Below are 18,477 nucleotides of genomic sequence, written 5' to 3' on the forward strand. Positions count from 1 at the left end.
AATTATTTTTATTTTTTATCAAAAGCATTAAAAATTCATCTGAAACATTTCAATCCTTAAAAATAAATATGCGAATTAGTTTCATTTCATTTGTGAAAATTTGTTGGTATCCAAGTTGTTTGAATTAACGACTCTGAATGAATAACGACGTGTTTGAAGTCTGAGAAAGTCTCTTTTCTCCAAAATCGTTACTTCATGGACTAAAATTGCATTTATAATATAGTAGACGAGCACATTTTTCGTTTTTTTTTTTTTTTTTTAATAGATCGTTATGTCGATGGCTAAGTATCGACTTGAAGCTGGTCGAAGATATCATTCCACTGCATAGCGGCGGAAAAGTGAAACGTGACAGGAAGTATACGAGTCAACAACGAGTCGGATACACACGCGTCTGGGCACTTGCATCCAGCAGGTGTAGTCTGCGCCACGGCCAACGTCCTTTGCACCTGATGAAATTAAAATAAACGCAGTCATCTCATTTTCATCCTCATTAGTATACGACGAACAAGTGGGCTAACGGCTTCCTACGAACGGCAGAGAGACTCGGGCCCAGACCTTCTCTCTTTCTGTCCCACTGTCTTTTTCTCTGTCTGTCTTTCTCTCTCTTTCTTTTCCTCTCTCGCTTTCTCACTCTTCGCTTCATTCACGGGGTAAGGGAATCCCGCATAACATTAAAACCTTTAAGGCCGACCAGGAGAAATGTTCTCTTCTTTTTCCCTTCGTGTGACTACCGGCAGTGTATCGCTTGGTTTCCTTCAAGGTCCATGACATACTTTTCCCATTCGTGGACTACCCAAGTTAGAGCGCCAAGCGATGTAAGCACGAGACTTTGTTTAGATGATTGCAAAAAACATTGCACCCTAAATCTTTCTATTTCTCTCTCTCTCTCTCTCTCTCTACGTGCCCCTCCCTCTTTCTCTCATGGCCTTCGCTCATGCTCTCGTCCATGCTGAGCCTCTCACGGTCGCGTGCCAGCTAACCACCTATGAAACAGCCCGTGCCGAGCAAAGCTATGCTAATGTATGCCGCGTATGCACCATTCGTGTGTGCATATGCACGTGCGGTGCATTCCCGCGCGAATACTCAAGGAAGAAGTTGGCTTTTTCCACTTTTCCACGTATACTTCACTCTCATCTTCGGCATGTACCGCGTTTGACAGTTTTCGAATCAGCCATTCGTTTGTCTGACGGCGGAAGAAAAGGCGGTTGATATCCCAAGATATCCCGCGTGAGGGTCGATAGTCAAAGACCGGCGAACCGTGCTATTAGCTGTTCTAGGTATGGGAATTACCGTTTCGGCCTACACCTGTCTCGAGGAATATTCTATTAAAATGATATGAAAATGATAAAGCGATGATTAATGGCACGCGGTAAGGTGCAGGATTAATGGCGGCTCCACTGGCCGGCACGACTGCTACCAGATCGGTGAATGTGTAATGCTAATGTGAACTGACCGCTGAATATGAAAGCCTGTTATACACTGTTATTCAAAGAGCTGTTAACTTTATTAACCGTGACAAAACGAGACGCGCACGCGCTTTTATAGAAGAATGCAACTTGACATCTCACTAAACTTGCAAAACCGCATAAGTGAAACGCTTATCTACACATTAAGAGAATTATAGCCGTAATAAAGCGCACAGTGTGTTATCAAAATCGTTGCCTTCCCACGAGGAACGTGCGCCGCGCCGGCCAGAGTCGCTAATTAAAAGTACGCCGTTGTGACGGCAATTAATGTAAAGCATTGCGGATGGATATGGGAAACTCCGACGGATGTCTCGTTTCGTAATACACGTGTATATCCGTTACATTTGTGGACTTGGGAACATAATCAGTTTCCAGCCATCGATTAAATCGTCACAAGATTTAATTATTTGCCTTGTCCCCCCGCATCGCTAATCACAAATCACTGTCATCATTAAAATTACAGAATCCGTAGACATAATTATTTTAAATAACGTTCGATTTTAAGTGCACATTTGTCATCGTATAAAAAACCCATACAGAGTCATGTCAATGAACGTCTTTCACACGTTACTTTACACCTTCTATCTCAAGAAACTCGCCTTTTGCGTTGCGTTACTTCACCTCAATCTTCCTTCTTTGGTCATATGCGAAACGTTTTGCGTTTTTAAAAGGGAAGCCGCGATCACACAAAATTCCTCACGCTAAATATATCGCCATAAAAAGATTGTCGAAGTATCTGTAATAAATTTACGCGAAATTAGTCTCACCAACGGTTCTCACCGTCTTATCCGCGGCCCGTTATGTCCGCCAAAACCAGACGACTCGTGGATACTCGCGTGGGCGCGCCGTTTCTACAGGTTGACGTGAATATATATATGTATATGTGTGTTTGCGTAAGTATGTGTGTGAGTGTCGCGGTGAAGTCGGGTCAGCAAGGTAGAATTCTCACGTGTGTGGGTCAGATGGGGATCGCCGTTTGTAGCCCGGGGCCCGAAACGTTGAAATGGCCCCGCTCTCTCCTCCCTCCAGGAGGGTGCTGGACTACTCGGCACCGAAAAACGGCAAAGATCTACCACGATGGTGTCTTGGAAGGATACTTCTCTTGGCATACGTTCACCACGAACTCGTTCATTTCAAGGACACGTTAAAAAATCTGGCGACGATTAAGCGAAATGGCAGAATAGCGAGGACAAATATTCGTAATGAGACAAATTGCAAAATGAATTGTACAAAATGTTGCGGATGCAGTTTATGAGTGGACTCATAAATAAACAAGCTGGGCTCTTTAGTAACTCACACGCTACGTATAATGAAAATTACAACGACGTAATAATGAAAGGCGTAAAAAGTAATTGTGCACTCGTTAACAATTTTATGTTTATATGTGTGTATATATATATACGAGCCTCTGGTTGCGCGCCGTTACACGTTATATGTTCGCCAATATTCGACCGACGTATGCCGGGCTTATACGTTTTACTCGCCACGAATACGGCATTCGATATGAGTGGCAAAATTTTAATTGAAACGCAATAGCGTTGCAGTTTTAATAAGCGACTGTGTTGCGCAGTTATGTAAAGACATCCGTTATTAAAAAAAATTAAATCAATAGAATCGTTATTAATGCATTCCATTCGTAGTCCTCGAGCGATAGTATTATATATATTCACGAAATTATTTCCAATGCACTTAAATGCAATATTAGATACAATATGATATATGACGTATATGATTTTTAAGAATTAGTGCATATTGTTAATAGATAATAACTGTAAAAATTATGAAATATAAGTCTGTTTTTTACAGTTGAATTAGTAACTAGCATATATTTATTTATTATATTAGTGCATACTTGTATGAAATAAAAAAAATAGGATTATTTCTCTTAATTGATTTATTCTCATCGATCTAATTTTGAATTATAATTGAAGTAAATATATAATAATATATACGTATATAATTTAAGTTTAGCGAATGCGAGATAGAAAGTTTTAAAGCAGGGAGACAAAGAACAGACTTATTAATAAAATTCTGACTTGATTAATTGAAAAATGCGACGCGCTTTTGTGTTATTTGTTTCCTGCATACGTACGTCTAAGGTGTAAAAGCAAAAGTAGCAAAGAGATTTAATCCCTTGATTGAATCTAATTAAATTACCGGAGGATAACTGGCTTTTACTACACGTTGCAATGCGAGTCGCCGTCGACCAGTATCGATAATCAGTGAAATTAATTGAAAACTGATAAGTTTAATAAACACCAATGTATCCAAGGCGATGCACAGTTATCTCACATAGCGAACGAGGAATCGAGAAAGGAAAATCTCTGATAATATCTATATTGGAAATTCGATATAAGCGAAATATGGTGTACGCGAGAATCGCGTAGTCGTAATCAAAATATCCGGCTTTTAAGCCCGCGATAAAAAAATCATGCTTCCATTCGTTTAAGCTAATACTCGATTGCCATTCACACGATTACAATATGAAAAATTGTAAAACAGAAAATCTCAAATTGTATACTCTCAAGAATTTGAAGTTATAAAATAATTTGCTTATCCCTAAGTGTATAATTTATTATTCGTAACTTATATGTGCTATTCTGACGCATATAGCTCGTTATCTACATGAGCCTCGCTGGAGTACAGAGAGCACTTACTTTCCTCGAGAGCCTTAATCCTCAAGCAGTCATCGCTCTCTTCGCATTTGCGGACTCTTGATATCCTCGGAGTCGATTTTCATGCGGTGACAGAACGACGTTTGGACATCATCGTTCTCGTACCTGACGGACCGTGAAACGTGCTCAGATAACGAGAGTGGAAAGGACATTCCAGTAGTACGCCATGCCAGTGCGTAAGATTGAACTTACTGGGTAGAATGTTGCGTTGAGTACGCTCAATAACGGATTTACGCTTTAAGCATCGACCGGTTTCAACTTTAACGACACAAGTCGCTTTACTTTAAAGATTTTAATTAGTGTGATCGATATTGACGTTTTTAAAAAATCAACTTGATGTATATCGTAAGCTCACCGATTTATGTTGGACGTTTTCAACGATTAACATTGAGAATGCAGAAATGTGAAACATTTATAATACGCTTTTAAACATAATCTTAAAAAACACATACATGCACATATTTTTTTTTAGTTTTTTTATTTTATAAATATATACAAATTATAAAGAAAAGAAAGAAAGATATTCTTATATAGTAATTTTTAACGAAGTCTACAACAAAAGTCTACATTGATCTAAATGAATGTATTTTCTTATATTTTGTATTTTAGAAAAAGAATATATGAATGTCGAATAAATGGAGCTAATGTTTAAACGATATTAATCTGTTGAGTGTTATCCATTTCATCGGTATCGATATGTTAATTATATTCTTCCCGTTGATAACATACCGAGAGACAAGTAATCTGCGTATCTTGAGAAGCAAAGCATAAATCCAATCTGAGATCTCGATTCCTTTCTCAGTTCTAGACGCAAGAAGTAAATGACGAAATTGCGCAACGGTAAGAAGCCAATAACATACCGCCTGCTCCCGATGTTTGCGTAGGTATTTAGAGTATGCTCCGGGAGTACCGCGAACGCGCGCGAGGTTTGTAGAAAAAATTAAATAAGATTAACACTTAACAAATTAAACAAATTCCGCCATCGCGTGTAGACCCGGATGGTGTGGACGAGCAAATATTGCGTCGATAAACATTCCCGCTTCTGAAAAGATCCGCTTGTCTCCTCACTCTACGAGACTCCTCATCTTCGACCTCGTCTCGCCTTCTTCCTTCACGCTTTCCTTCGTTCACCGTACGCATCTACTCATGGATTTACGCTCTTGACAACTTGCTAGGAGAAGACAGACGACCTTCTTTCAAAACATGCAACCAGCCACGTGGACGCCTCGACGCCAATGGCAATGTATTTTCACTGTACCAAATATATGTTTAGTTAAGTAATTATTTATTTATTCGAGTTAAAAAATTTTATTTCGCGTGGGTAATTATTTATCATTTTATTTCCTAATGATATATTGATTGATTATCTTATAAAAGTATTCACGCTCGATCAACATAATGTATTATTGCTACACAAATATCATGTATATATTCGCGTACACGTAGTATGTGAAAAACGTTGATCACATGTTTATTGATTTGTTTAAAACAAATCTTATACAATTATTCAAGTGCCGCGCTGCGACAGTCAGAAACAGCATTTGAGTTCGCGGCGTTTCAGGGAAAGCCGTTCGAAGCGGAACGCTTGTGGTAGACGGCAAAAGGAAGAGAACCGTTCTGTACGTTTGCGAAAGCGTGCCGGTGCTCGGATCGGCAGACGACCGATTTCTCGAAACTAGGAAGTCTGGCACGGTACACGGTCGTGGGTAACGTGCGTACGTGTATGCGTGCGTGCGAGAGTGTCGCACCTAGACACGCCGGTCTCTACGGAGCGAGAACCTTGTGGGAGACTGGTCGACGTGACTCGGTCTCTAAAAATAGCCGACTAGAATACTGCGAAAAATCACTGTTTTTACGATAATTACCATCACTTAGTGCCACAGCGCCTTTCATCCACTCCTAGGACCCGTCCACGCGTATCTGACGCGTTCAACGCTTCATCGGTCGAAGCTCGGCTCCACGGCGCGACGTTGCGCGAGATGCACGTCAATCTGCAAACCAATCGCCTTGCCTTGCTATATAATCCCTATGATGACATATCTTATATGAAAAGAAGTAAGAAAAAGTAGAAATATCTATGTTTTTCCTTCAAGATTATCACGTATGTACACTAAGGTTCGTCGTTGATATCATGTGACAGTGAGTTGCGGTAAAATAATTATCTCATCAAAGTATTCGACGACGGAAAATCCTACCATCTTGATTGATCCTATCTCAATAATCTCCATATTATTAAATCTTTGGTATTTACAGTTAGAAGAATTTACAGAGAAATAGAAAAGCCGATGATGAGGTTTAAAATTCAAGAGTCCGTGATGCAGCCCCTGCGATCTTTTTAGATCGTTTAACGTTTGATAAGCGCGATGCGAAAATAGCATATACTTGTTGCAACGAACGTGTGATTTATCGCGGGAACTCCTTTCTCTGGAAAACGTAGACGGGCATGCAGTTTATCGGGGCATGGTCAATGTATCAAGGATACAATCCTTTTACACCAGTCTGCGTTTCAGATCATAACTTGCTCGTAACAAAGGACAAAGTTCAAACAACGAGCGCGTGCTCCAGTATATAATCGGAAATATTTGGATTACCAAGAAATGGAGTTTGTTATTCTCTGTGCAAGCGAAACACTTGGCGTGACGTCTTTACCGCAATGTTGAATCGTACAAGAAGTGAACACTGATGCAACGTAGCAACGTGTGTGGGCACGTGTGCTCGGATCACAAAGGTCGCGCAATAGCAGTATTCGGCCACCGCTTCTGTGGGCCCTGCACGCCGTTCCTGCAGGCCTCTGCGAGGACGGGTACGTACGGGCTCTCGTAGGGCCTGACTCGCTTCCCTTCCCCAATCTCGCAAATCTTCCTCTCTTCGTCTCCTCCTCCCGCTACCTGGTCCGCTCGTTCCGTCCTTCCAACACGGCGATTCAAATAAGTCAACCGGATTTTATTCTTGTCTCTCGGATATTCTTTATAGCGCCGGGCCCAGGGGCCTCACCGGCCCCCTTCCCCTTCTTTTGCCCTCTCCCGCGCCTACGTACACGCGCGCCATACGTTATAAACGCAGGCAACAGTGTATATGCACAAAGTACAAGGAGCGGAGGCCTACAAGTGAGGCCCCGTGTTCGGGGCCTTACTTATTGGACAGTTTACACGCTGCGCGTTTCTATGCTCCGCGCGGTCCCACGAAGACATATTCGCGCCAACCGCTATAAAACACTTTCGTTCCTCTTCCAAACGTATCGTATTTCACTGGCAGATTAAGTAATTATCTCTTCCATATCTCGTTACGTACGCGCGTGAATTCAAGCTCAGCTCTTAATTCACACAGAAATATGTATGCATAATCTGTATTTTGACAATCAATAATGTACTCGAACAACAATGTAATCAAACAGAGGCACATTTCATACAGTCGACAATATTTTATCAACCGGAGCTTCCCTCGTATGTCATCACATTCGTATATCGCGATTAAAATCACGGACGCGATGGCTGAAGTATAGATCCTGCGAGCGCAGATGGGAAAGATACGTCTTCGATTCATGTGGACTCTGCGGATGTATCGACCCCGGGGGCCTTACGGGCCGCGGTTAAGGGGCCGGCATAAGTCTCCGGGAATAGCGGCTAATAATATGCGCGCGAAGTTTATTTCGCCAGTGGATTCATACGTCACGGCTTTATTGTGCGTCCGTTTCTCCGTGGGTCCTCCAGAAAGCTGGGGGCAAGAAGGGGGGAATCCCGTGAAACGACGTTTGCATGAAAATACACTGGGTGATTGAGTACTTTAGAAAATTTAAGCGCTATAGATTACACCCCGCGAGGGAAACAATATTGTCCGACGGTGGCTTTCGATCTGCCGCATGTAGCCGTTACGACCGATATTCTTACGGACAGAGGGTATTTCGCGGCGTCGCTTCTTCCATCTAAGAATCGAACGAACAACGACGACATTTGCATACGTAATTATACAGACATTTTTTTTTTGTTTATTGAGAAGCTCACGCTGTTTGGTAGCCAGATAACCTTTACTCTTTTTGTCCACGTGTACCAATGAAACTTTGTAATGCCTACAAACGCATGCGTTTCATAACAGCGAATAGCTATTAATTGTGACGCAATAGTGGGACAAAGAAGAGTATGTATTGTCGTTATTTTTTGCATTAACGATAGCGGTGTGTATTTTTATTCGATTTATATAACTATTTTCGTGTCCAATAACTGTATAATTTATCCCATGATATCATTTATAGCAATCGAAAAGCAATAATGAGTCAACGGTAGGGTTGTCTCCCAAACCATCGTCGATAAAGGATTTATCTGGGCCAACCGAGATTTCTTGGAGGGAGTAGCCAGATAACCTTTACTCTTTTTGTCCACGCGTACTAATGAAACTTTGTAATGCCTACAAACGCATGCGTTTCATAACAGCGAATAGAAATTAATTGTGACGCAATAGTGGGACAAAGAAGAGTATGTATTGTCGTTATTTTTTGCATTAACGATAGCGGTGTGTATTTTTATTCGATTTATATAACTATTTTCGTGTCCAATAACTGTATAATTTATCCCATGATATCATTTATAGCAATCGAAAGGCAATAATGAGTCAACGGTAGGGTTGTCTCCCAAACCATCGTCGATAAAGGATTTATCTGGGCCAACCGAGATTTCTTGGAGGGAAGCCGCCTAGACTGAGCAATGTGTTTGTGTGTGCACGTGTGAGGTGAAAAGGTACATATACTGGGGGAGAAAGAAACGCGAACACGGCGACGTCCTCCCCGTGGCGAGATCCGGTCGGACAGATGATTATCAGATATATAGGAAATTGAAAGGGTGTCTAAGGAGGTGTCTAGGCATTACTCCGCGAGGGCGGTTTTCTCAACGGGGTGGCACGACTCGACTTATGGGGTCTTAAGGGCGTTCAGACGCGGACACCCACACGGAAAGATGGTGCTCGCTGATAGCCGTTGGCCACCATGGATAATAGGTTCTATGGGTTTCTTATAGTCCCGCAGAAGTCACCTACCTACCTTTTCGACTGTCTTAGCCTATTCTCGCTGACCGAACAAGGATAACCTTCACCCTGCTATCTCCTTACCGCTCCATCTTACTCGCACGACTCTCTTTCTTCTCTCCTTCTTTCTTTCGATCAGGTGCACACCTCCTCGCGCTCCCAGATCGGTATCTGTCAAATCACTATCAATCATCCGGGTGATCCGGACACCGGATGTTCGGACCAATCTCCTGTAAGCCCTCTTCTTCTCGCTCCTCGCTCGCGATAAATAAATCGATCGATCGGCTTTAACGAGCCATCCTACGTGCGAGGAGACTCGCTGCGTGAACGAGCGGAAGAGCTTATAAATGTTAGACGCGGCAGGAACATTCGGGAGTCCATTGAAGAAACGCTGCTTGAGATATTCATTAGCGTTACGTAAAAAAAGAAACAAAATACAATTTCATATATATTAGTTTATTGTTTAATATACGTATTAAAAATTAAAATATTTATTTTTTCTTTGGGATAAATTTGCCACGTGCTTTACAGCGAAATTCGAGGACTTCTGTATCGTCTCGCTTCAGGATCATCGATCATGCTCTCTAATGACCAACGAAGGTCGGAACAATACGCGACAGGATTCGCCTAGTTCCCAACGAAAAGGCCGTAGGCCAAACGAATGCGAGGTCGTCAAATCGCAATTAGACGGACGATTTAAAAGAGATTTTTCACAATGATGATGATAGAACACCGGGCACACATCGCCCCGAACTCGTGCTATGTACGTCCGTTTCTTCTCGGCATACGTAACATTGCTTAATTATTCGATTATTATGCAATTTATCGATTATTTGCAACCTAACATGTAAATGGCACTTCGTAATGTGTGGATGTAAAACTTACATCTTATGTATTTATGCGAGATCCCTATGAAATGTTTTTTTCTGACGCGTTACCTCATATGATCGTAAAGTCATAACAGCACGAACTATGTACGTAAAGGATGTCTTTCTCAACTTTTTGCATTTGAAATATGCATGGCGCTTAATTTTCGACAAATTTTTTATAATTTATTCATTATTATTGTATCCATGCAGATCATTCGTAAACATGTAGAAAAAGTATTAGATGTTAAACTTAATTCCTGCCGTTTTTCGTCTCCAAAATTGATTTGTTTCGAAGGGAAGTTTATTCATTATTATTGTATCCATGCAGATCATTCGTAAACATGTAGAAAAAGTATTAGGTGTTAAACTTAATTCCTGCCGTTTTTCGTCTCGAAAATTGATTTGTTTCGAAGGGAAGATGAATGAATACCGTAATCAAAGTAATTTCCTCCATTTTCTACTTTATTACTAATTAATAATACTTTATTAATAATACTTTGATTAAGGTATTTTAAAAACGGCAGGAATTAAGTTTAACACCTAATAAATAGAGATTTATTAAGAATGACTTGTAATATTTCTATGTAGATTAACTTAATCTCGGTTTAATTTACTCTTTATCTAATTTTTACAATTAAAAAAAGATAAAAAGCAGATTAAATGAAAATTAAAATTTATCTACATTAATAAATATCAACATTATCATCTTATATATTTCATAATTTTTTTTATACAGAAGTGAAGATATTTTCATAAATAAGTAAAGAGCCATATTCGATCAAAGCGGATCTTGGTATCTAATAATATTTTTGTGTAAATTTTAATTTCCAGTTCAAACAAACTGCGTGTCGATTATTTATCGATTTTGAAACACAATTCTAAATTGAAGCTGAAGCACGTAACACCATAACTTATAAATTGACAAACATAAATTAATATTACTGAAAAATAATGAGTATCTTTAAAACACTGTAAAGATATCTTCTTTAATTTTTTATGTTAGGATGTCCTTTGTATTTACATGCAAAAAAAGTATAAACGAGATCAGTGATGAGATTACCATAGCATCGCAAATACCAACATTTATATTAGACGGATATCAATCAAGGCAGTGCCGTAATTCGCAGTACAATCGTTATTAATCTACTCTTTGCAAGTCGATTCTTTATAACATATAGATCGTATTACGTCATACGCAACGATCCGGGACGAAATCGTATTCGTACCTTTATCATGATCGCGTGTCGATAATATTGATGTTTATAAAGTATTTAAATCTAATAGTGTAACCGCACACACAGACTGGCCCACATGTAGCACAACTTTTACCGTTAAACATACAGGACTGACATTGATTACCACATGCCAAACATTATACGTGAATGATGAAGAAAAAAAAGGAAAAATTGAATAGCTATCAAGACTAATATTTCTGGTACGTTAAATAGATAAACAACTTTAAAACGTGCGCTGCAGAAAGACAAATTATCGATTGAATCAGATGGAATTATCGATTGAATTCACCACATGTATTTCAAACATTTGACTAAAAGACGCTAACCTACTTTTATGAAACTGGATTCAAGATATCCAAAAACCTGATTTATTGTGAAATCAAAGCAAATTAATCTGCATATAAAATACTCGTACAAAAACAATAAAAAATGTTGAAGATTATTTTTATAAAATAAAATTCTCTACACTGTTGTCACTATCGACAACAAAGTTTATATCCATCTATCGCGTTAAATTAATGTTAAACACGTGTATAATGAAGACTACATTAACACGTGCGACAGATTGCCTCGGTGTCCTTCTCGCACAAAATCGGCATATATATCACACTCCCATAAAGTCGCGTTATCATTAAAGAATAAATAAAACTCGAGTCTTCTTGTAAATACCTTACGACGATCACTGGGAACTTCTCGAGCGCTTTATTCAGATATAAAAATTCGCCGGCAGATAAAGGGCGTAAAATTGTTCGAACTGGCGAACGAGTGTCGAATCAAATATCGCATTGCCGATGGGGACCATCAACGATTTTACACCGTCGAGTTTACTCGCGCGGCCGTATCGAATGTGGACATACGCGGCATCGTAGCCGATAACCCACTTTGGCATCTGGAATCGGATCCGAGATATCCAAAACCCGATATCCGGGAGGGGACGCGACGGCACGGGGAAGTCTTCGTCGCTGGTAGGAGGCGAAAAAAAAAGCGTGCAGGCGAATACCTTGACGACGGCGCGCGGTTGTCGGAATGCACATAAACTCGCGGATTTAACCACCGCATTACATCGCGTTGCGACTCGACGGGGGCACCAGCTTGAACGTTCTTTCGCCTACTCGCTTTTGCACAGCCAGGGAATACGCAACCCTTATTTTCGGCTCGAGGACATACACATGCCTGCACGATAGGTACTCAAGGCGTTCGCCTGATGTCCCCTTCGTGGACCCCGATCGACCATACCTTCCCGTCGATGAATAAAAGGCGGCGAACCGGTACGTAATCGCGAAAATTACAAGCCGGTATATATATTAAAAGTTACGGTGTCCTGTACCTGTAGACAGCGGTCCGCAAAACTGTGCCAACCGCTTAATTTACGGCAGAAATGGACGCGTCGCCGATAACGAACGGAATTTGGTTGACACACAGAATTTTTAAGGACCTGTTCTATATAAGTTTGACCTGGGACTTCATGAATGAATCTGATGATGGGTAAATAAAACGGTATGAAAATAAACAGGATTAGCACGCATATGTTTTATTAATTTATTTAAATATGTTTTATTAAGATATATAAATTTAAATTTATTAGAATTTTTTAATAATTTAGTATCTATTAACATATTAATTGCGTGATGAAACTAATAGTATTGTCATAATACTTAATATGATGACTAATCGTTTCGATTAGTAATCAGCTTTTGATCAGATTGATTTGTAAATGTACAAGTTTCTTGAATCTTCGCAAAATCTTTTTACTGGTTCTGATACAATCGGTCTTTTTAACATGAGCAGAGTACGTTTAGAAAACGCTGCAGTTATCTCATGAAATCCATTCAAGCAGATTCTTCCATGGGCGTTTCATCGATCCTATCTCAGCACAGCCGTTCTAATTCACAAGAACATCTAACCGATCTCGAGGTTCTCTACAAGTCGAATCATACATGCAGGTCCGAATCAATGACACCGCGAAAAAAGCAATCGTTCCCCGCTCTTTCCGGCAGCTGCTGAAGAAGAAGAAGAAGAAGAAGTCCTCGAGTTCTACGTAAAAACGAGTTTCACTGCGTGTCCGGTTTGGCAACGTCGATGGTCCATTCACCGTTAACCCCTGAGATAGGTTTGCGGGAGCTCGAAGATCACACCGGAATCTACGAGCGAGGAGGAAGGCGGAGGGGAACAAAACTTGTTATTCCCTAAAACCGAAGTCCCTGTTCGAACATACGAGTGTACGATGATACCTGTACATATTCCTCTTTCCTTTTCCCCTCCCCCCTCTTTCTCTCTTTCTTTCTGTCTTTATCGATTCTTCTCTGTCTCTCTGCCATCTCTTCGCTTGATATGGTTGGGCGTATCGTTGCGCTCGGTTACCAAACTGGACATAAATTAATCCCGTCAAATGTCCTCATTCGTTACCCGATCTTGTGGTCCCCCCCTGGCCCGTTCTCTTGGACACTGCTAAGCAAGGTTAATCTTAACTTATAGGTATGAGGCTTGCGTAAGCCTGTACCCGACCGACTACCTGCCCGCAGCAGTGCCCATTCGCCCGTTTGCTCGTTCGTCTGCCGAAACCACCACCATACCCCGACACCTTTCTCGAAACCTTGTGCACCTGAATCTAGTAAAGTGGCACGAATTTCTGAAATACCAGGCAAGCATCGATAACCGCGATAAATGATCCTGTCGCTATACGCTAATCAACAAGATAAACTAATTAATTTTCAGTGTACGAGGACTCTCTTCCTTCATGAAACATTCGATAAATCGTGTATCTGGCTGTAGTTTGAACTTTCACTGATTATTCGATAAGGGAAAATTCAACTCAAAGGCGGCTGTATAAAGTCTAAAATTATTTTCTAAATAGATTTTTTTTAAATCCCATACTATTATTAGATATGATTTCTAAAAAAATACAACGTATAATTTCTCAATTATACATATAAAAAATTAATGTAATTATATAATCAACAATAATTTATCCTGATTAAGTCTCATAGTTAAATTACTAGTCCTTTAGTCGGGAAAAAATCGACATTGAGTAAAGAGTTTGAAGATAGTACAAACTCGCTGTAAAAATGATGCAACAATGATCGAGATACAACTTGAGTACTCAAGGTACAACTAAGGATATCGTGTTACCGGTTCCACGGGAGTCACCTTATTGGGTATTCAATCACGGAGCATATATCTGTCGATCGTTCGATCGTGCTCGTGAATGATCTCGTCTCCAGAAATGGTCACTAGGAACATTTATAAAAGGAGGGCATGCTAGAAATAATACCAATGTTAATGATAAAAAGAAACGAATTTCCGCAAATAGACGACGAATAAATCAAATCTTTATTGCGAAGACAAATATAAAATAAGAAGCAATGTGTCATTCCTTGCATGTTAACAAGTTAACTGTTAGCTGATCGCGTATTCTACGAATGAAATAAATTCGGAAAGAACTGAATAAATATCGCGCATATGTAAATGTACTACGAAAATAACCAACGCATCGAAGCAGAAGTTTCAAGAGACACATAATTTGTGGTATGGCGGACCCCGCGAAAGGACGAGCATTAACTACACCCTGAGCTATTGTTCCCTTTCATTTCAGGCCGCCATGGGCACTCACACCCCCATCGAACATACGCGGGGATAACGCATCCCCATGCCAGAAGTCCGCTTAAAGTTATCGCATTGGCTATAAAACAATACTGCTCTGTTACAACGAGAGAGAGAACATATTGCGGTTATTGTTGAATTAAGCTACATTGCGAGGAAGAGTTTGCCGTATGAACATGAATGTACTCGATACATTGCTCACGTGTAATTTTGCATTAATATTAATGCAAAAATTTAGCAATCTCTTAAATTTTTTATATATTTTAATAAAAATTTCGAAACTTCTAACTATACATTTTGTCGAACATATACCTATATTGCAAAATGTAAAAAAAACTTCAACAGAAGATAATAACATATTGCGTCTTTCCTTTTCCGATTTTTTTTCCATTTGGAATATACACGTGATAAATTTTATCCATCAACCATTAACGAGTCGTTGACGATAGCATCACTTAAACTTCGCACCGTCTTCGCGAAACGAAAAGATGGAAAAGACGGGACCGCCTCAACATTTTCGTATGTATTTCTCACCGCACGTGGTACAGAGAAAAAACGAGAAAAGGGGGTGAAATATCGAGTGCCTTCGGTACCTCTGGCACTTTCATCCCTTCGTGATCGCGCGGTGCCGGTGGATTCAACCTATTCCAGAATCTCCCCGAGGTTCTGGTACGACGGGGTGTCTCGCGATTTATGCAAAATGGTACGTAGCTCCCTCGGGAGCTTCTCAGCCCGGTCGACCCTCTATCTAACACGTGCGCAACCGGGGCCCCCTCGGTGCCACCCCCCGTTTTCTTTTTCGTGGCTTGCGCTCGTCGGGAGGTCGATCTCAGAGGGCAGAAGGGGCCCCTTCGTACCTTACGGACGCATTTCCTATGTATTCCTCGAGCGAACGTACGAGCGAATGAAGAAACGAGCGCTTGCTTTTCCCGACCCAGATGTTTCGGAATTCTTTCATCCTCTGAAATTTCTGTGGCAAGTCAGATAACGTAGCGGCGTGATGAAATTCCTATCTGGATTAGCCTATTCAATTGGGACTTCGCGATTGTGGCTTCAATTGCAATGCGTCAGTGTTTTACAAATTGACTCTCGTGGGAATGGTTGGAAAAAAGAATAAAAAGAATGTTCAAAGTTCTAAGAATTATTTCTCGTATAAGCAATTATATGTTATTTAATTGGTGCTGATAAAAAAGAATTCAGAAATTAATAAAAGGAAAACAATTACATAAATATACGCCATGCAATAAAAAGCATACATTTTTATAAATTATAATTGATATGTAGCACGTGTCCACAGAAGCTTTCATTCTCATCGAAGGGTGTCGGAATAAATAGGCACTTACGAGCCGGATGATCGAGAGGGACCGTGGATCATTTAATTTAATTACCTCGCGGGGGTTAATAGAAGAGATAAAGGTGGCTGCGCTCAGACTGGATATTATACATCGTGGCTAACTAAGTGTCGCTCTACAGGACCCTCCAAAAATAAATCCTGCCTTTCTGACAAATCCGAGGAGCATTTTGAATCTCCCCTTTCTTGCCATCGTCGTTAAAAACTTTCGCATTACTTCATTCCGAATAAGACGTTGGACGCAATGCGATGGAGATGTAAAAACCATCTACCCTATGTATAGTTGAATCTTTATTAAAATGGAGATTTTGCGAGGTGGATAATAACATCAATATATTCAACAAAGTTCTTTTATGTCATCTTAAACGTCGTTTGTTATGTTTAATTACAAAATGGTTAATTTCATTTGTTAGATCAATAATTTTCTGATTATTTTAATAAGAAATAAACATTATTTATAAAATAACGTTATCATATACAAAAGACATACTTTATAAAGAACAGATTCTTTCAAAATAAAAATATAAAATATAGTAATGGCAAAGCTGACCCTCGTTTCAGAAGTCAGCAGCGATTTAATTTCATAAACCGCAACTGTTGCCTCTATTTAGTTCCAATGGGAATGTGACTAATAGTTATAATCCCTGCGTCAGATTCTTAATCGAGTTCTTCCCCTCTAGCTTGAAATCTGTGTGCGGTCAGATTACAATTGTCAATAACGTTAGATACGAAAATTATCTATTTTCGTCACAGCATTGTTTTTCAAATATTTTAGAGAAAGCATTATAAAAAGTAGAGCGAAGGAAATCATAGATACATTCCTTATTTATCAAGCCACTCCTCTAACAGTACGAATTCTTTGACTGTTCTTACGACACCCACCGCCTCGAAAATCCGCTGGATTAATTTAGACGTCATCTTTAATCCAAAACCCGGTCTCTCAGCTCTCTCGGGCTGCTTTGCCATGCCCATGGATCTCAGTTTCTCCTTCGATAATTTCGACAGGCGGTCGCATTAACGACATCCCGATGATACGTCAGAGGGGAGAGCGGGAGTCAATTCAACAGGAGGGGAAGAGCGAGGAGGAACGGTGCCGTGCGGATGTCTCCAGCATTGTATGCAGATGAAGAAGGCAGGGCGACAATGACTCGGGACGACGGTCGGGGACCTAGGCCCGTTCGTCTTAAACCGAAAGAAATCCATCCGCCACGAAAGGGGTGTCGCGGGGCTCGGCGGAGGATAGAGGGAGGGGAGGTTGCCTGCTTTGGCTCGTGCTTGGCACCAGCGTGCTTGCCCTCCTCCGGCACCTCCTTCCAGACACGCTTATGTACTACGCGTCCATACATTAACATGTCATCATCGTGTAGAAACCGAGCTGATCGAGGTGAACCTTCTCCTCTCCTTCTTCTCCTCCTCGCCCCTTCGCCAAGCTGCTCGTCCAAGGCTCGCAAGTCGAACGTGCCGTCGTCATCAGACGCAGAGACGTGACGCCCCCCTGTGAAGACTTGCCTCTCGAAAGTCTCCTCTCGCGCGGATTCAGCCGGCCTCTTCTTCGTGGGCGTTTCGTTTGCTCGCGCTGGATATCGCGGGCAATTCGTTACGGAAATTCGTGCCGGGCCGTTTTATAGACGGAATAATTACTTTAAGGCCCTGCGCGCGCCTACCCGTCGACGTTGTCCTTTTTTGCGGCGCGGCGGCCAGTCGATTCGTCTGCGGCGAGTTCGTCCTTCCTAAACACGAGTAATGTCGCAATCTCAGCGTCCAAAATTACACGTTTCTATTACGAAATAATTATTATGACTGCTAAACTTTATTATACGTCTATATGTAAATTCCAGAAAATTAAGTCAATACGTAATTTATGTTTCTCAGACGAGCAAACGGAACGATCGGTCATTGGGCAACGACGTAAAAATTCACGTGGTCGCGCGTGATTCGAATCACGAATGCGACCCGACCTCTCCACACGCGACGCAAATAAAGGATTTTTCTACGCGCGACAAGACGAGAAGCCACCGTCATGCGGAACGTCGTTTTTAACGAAACGGACAGCAGAATCAAACCTTGGAAAAATCGTTTACCAGAGAATTTCGGAATCGCAAAGGGAGTTCGGACCATTCCAACCGGTCGATATGACTCTGGGGGTTGTTTGGCAGATACACGTACACACAGGTACGTATCCGACGGCCCTTCCGCGCCAGCTCTCGAAACGGAAAAGAGGTATACAGGCGTTGGTGGTGGTGATGGTAGCGATGGTGGCAGCGGCGG

This window comes from Trachymyrmex cornetzi, unplaced genomic scaffold, assembly GCF_001594075.2.
Source record: "Trachymyrmex cornetzi isolate Tcor2-1 unplaced genomic scaffold, Tcor1.1 scaffold223, whole genome shotgun sequence".
NCBI lineage: Eukaryota > Metazoa > Arthropoda > Insecta > Hymenoptera > Formicidae > Trachymyrmex > Trachymyrmex cornetzi.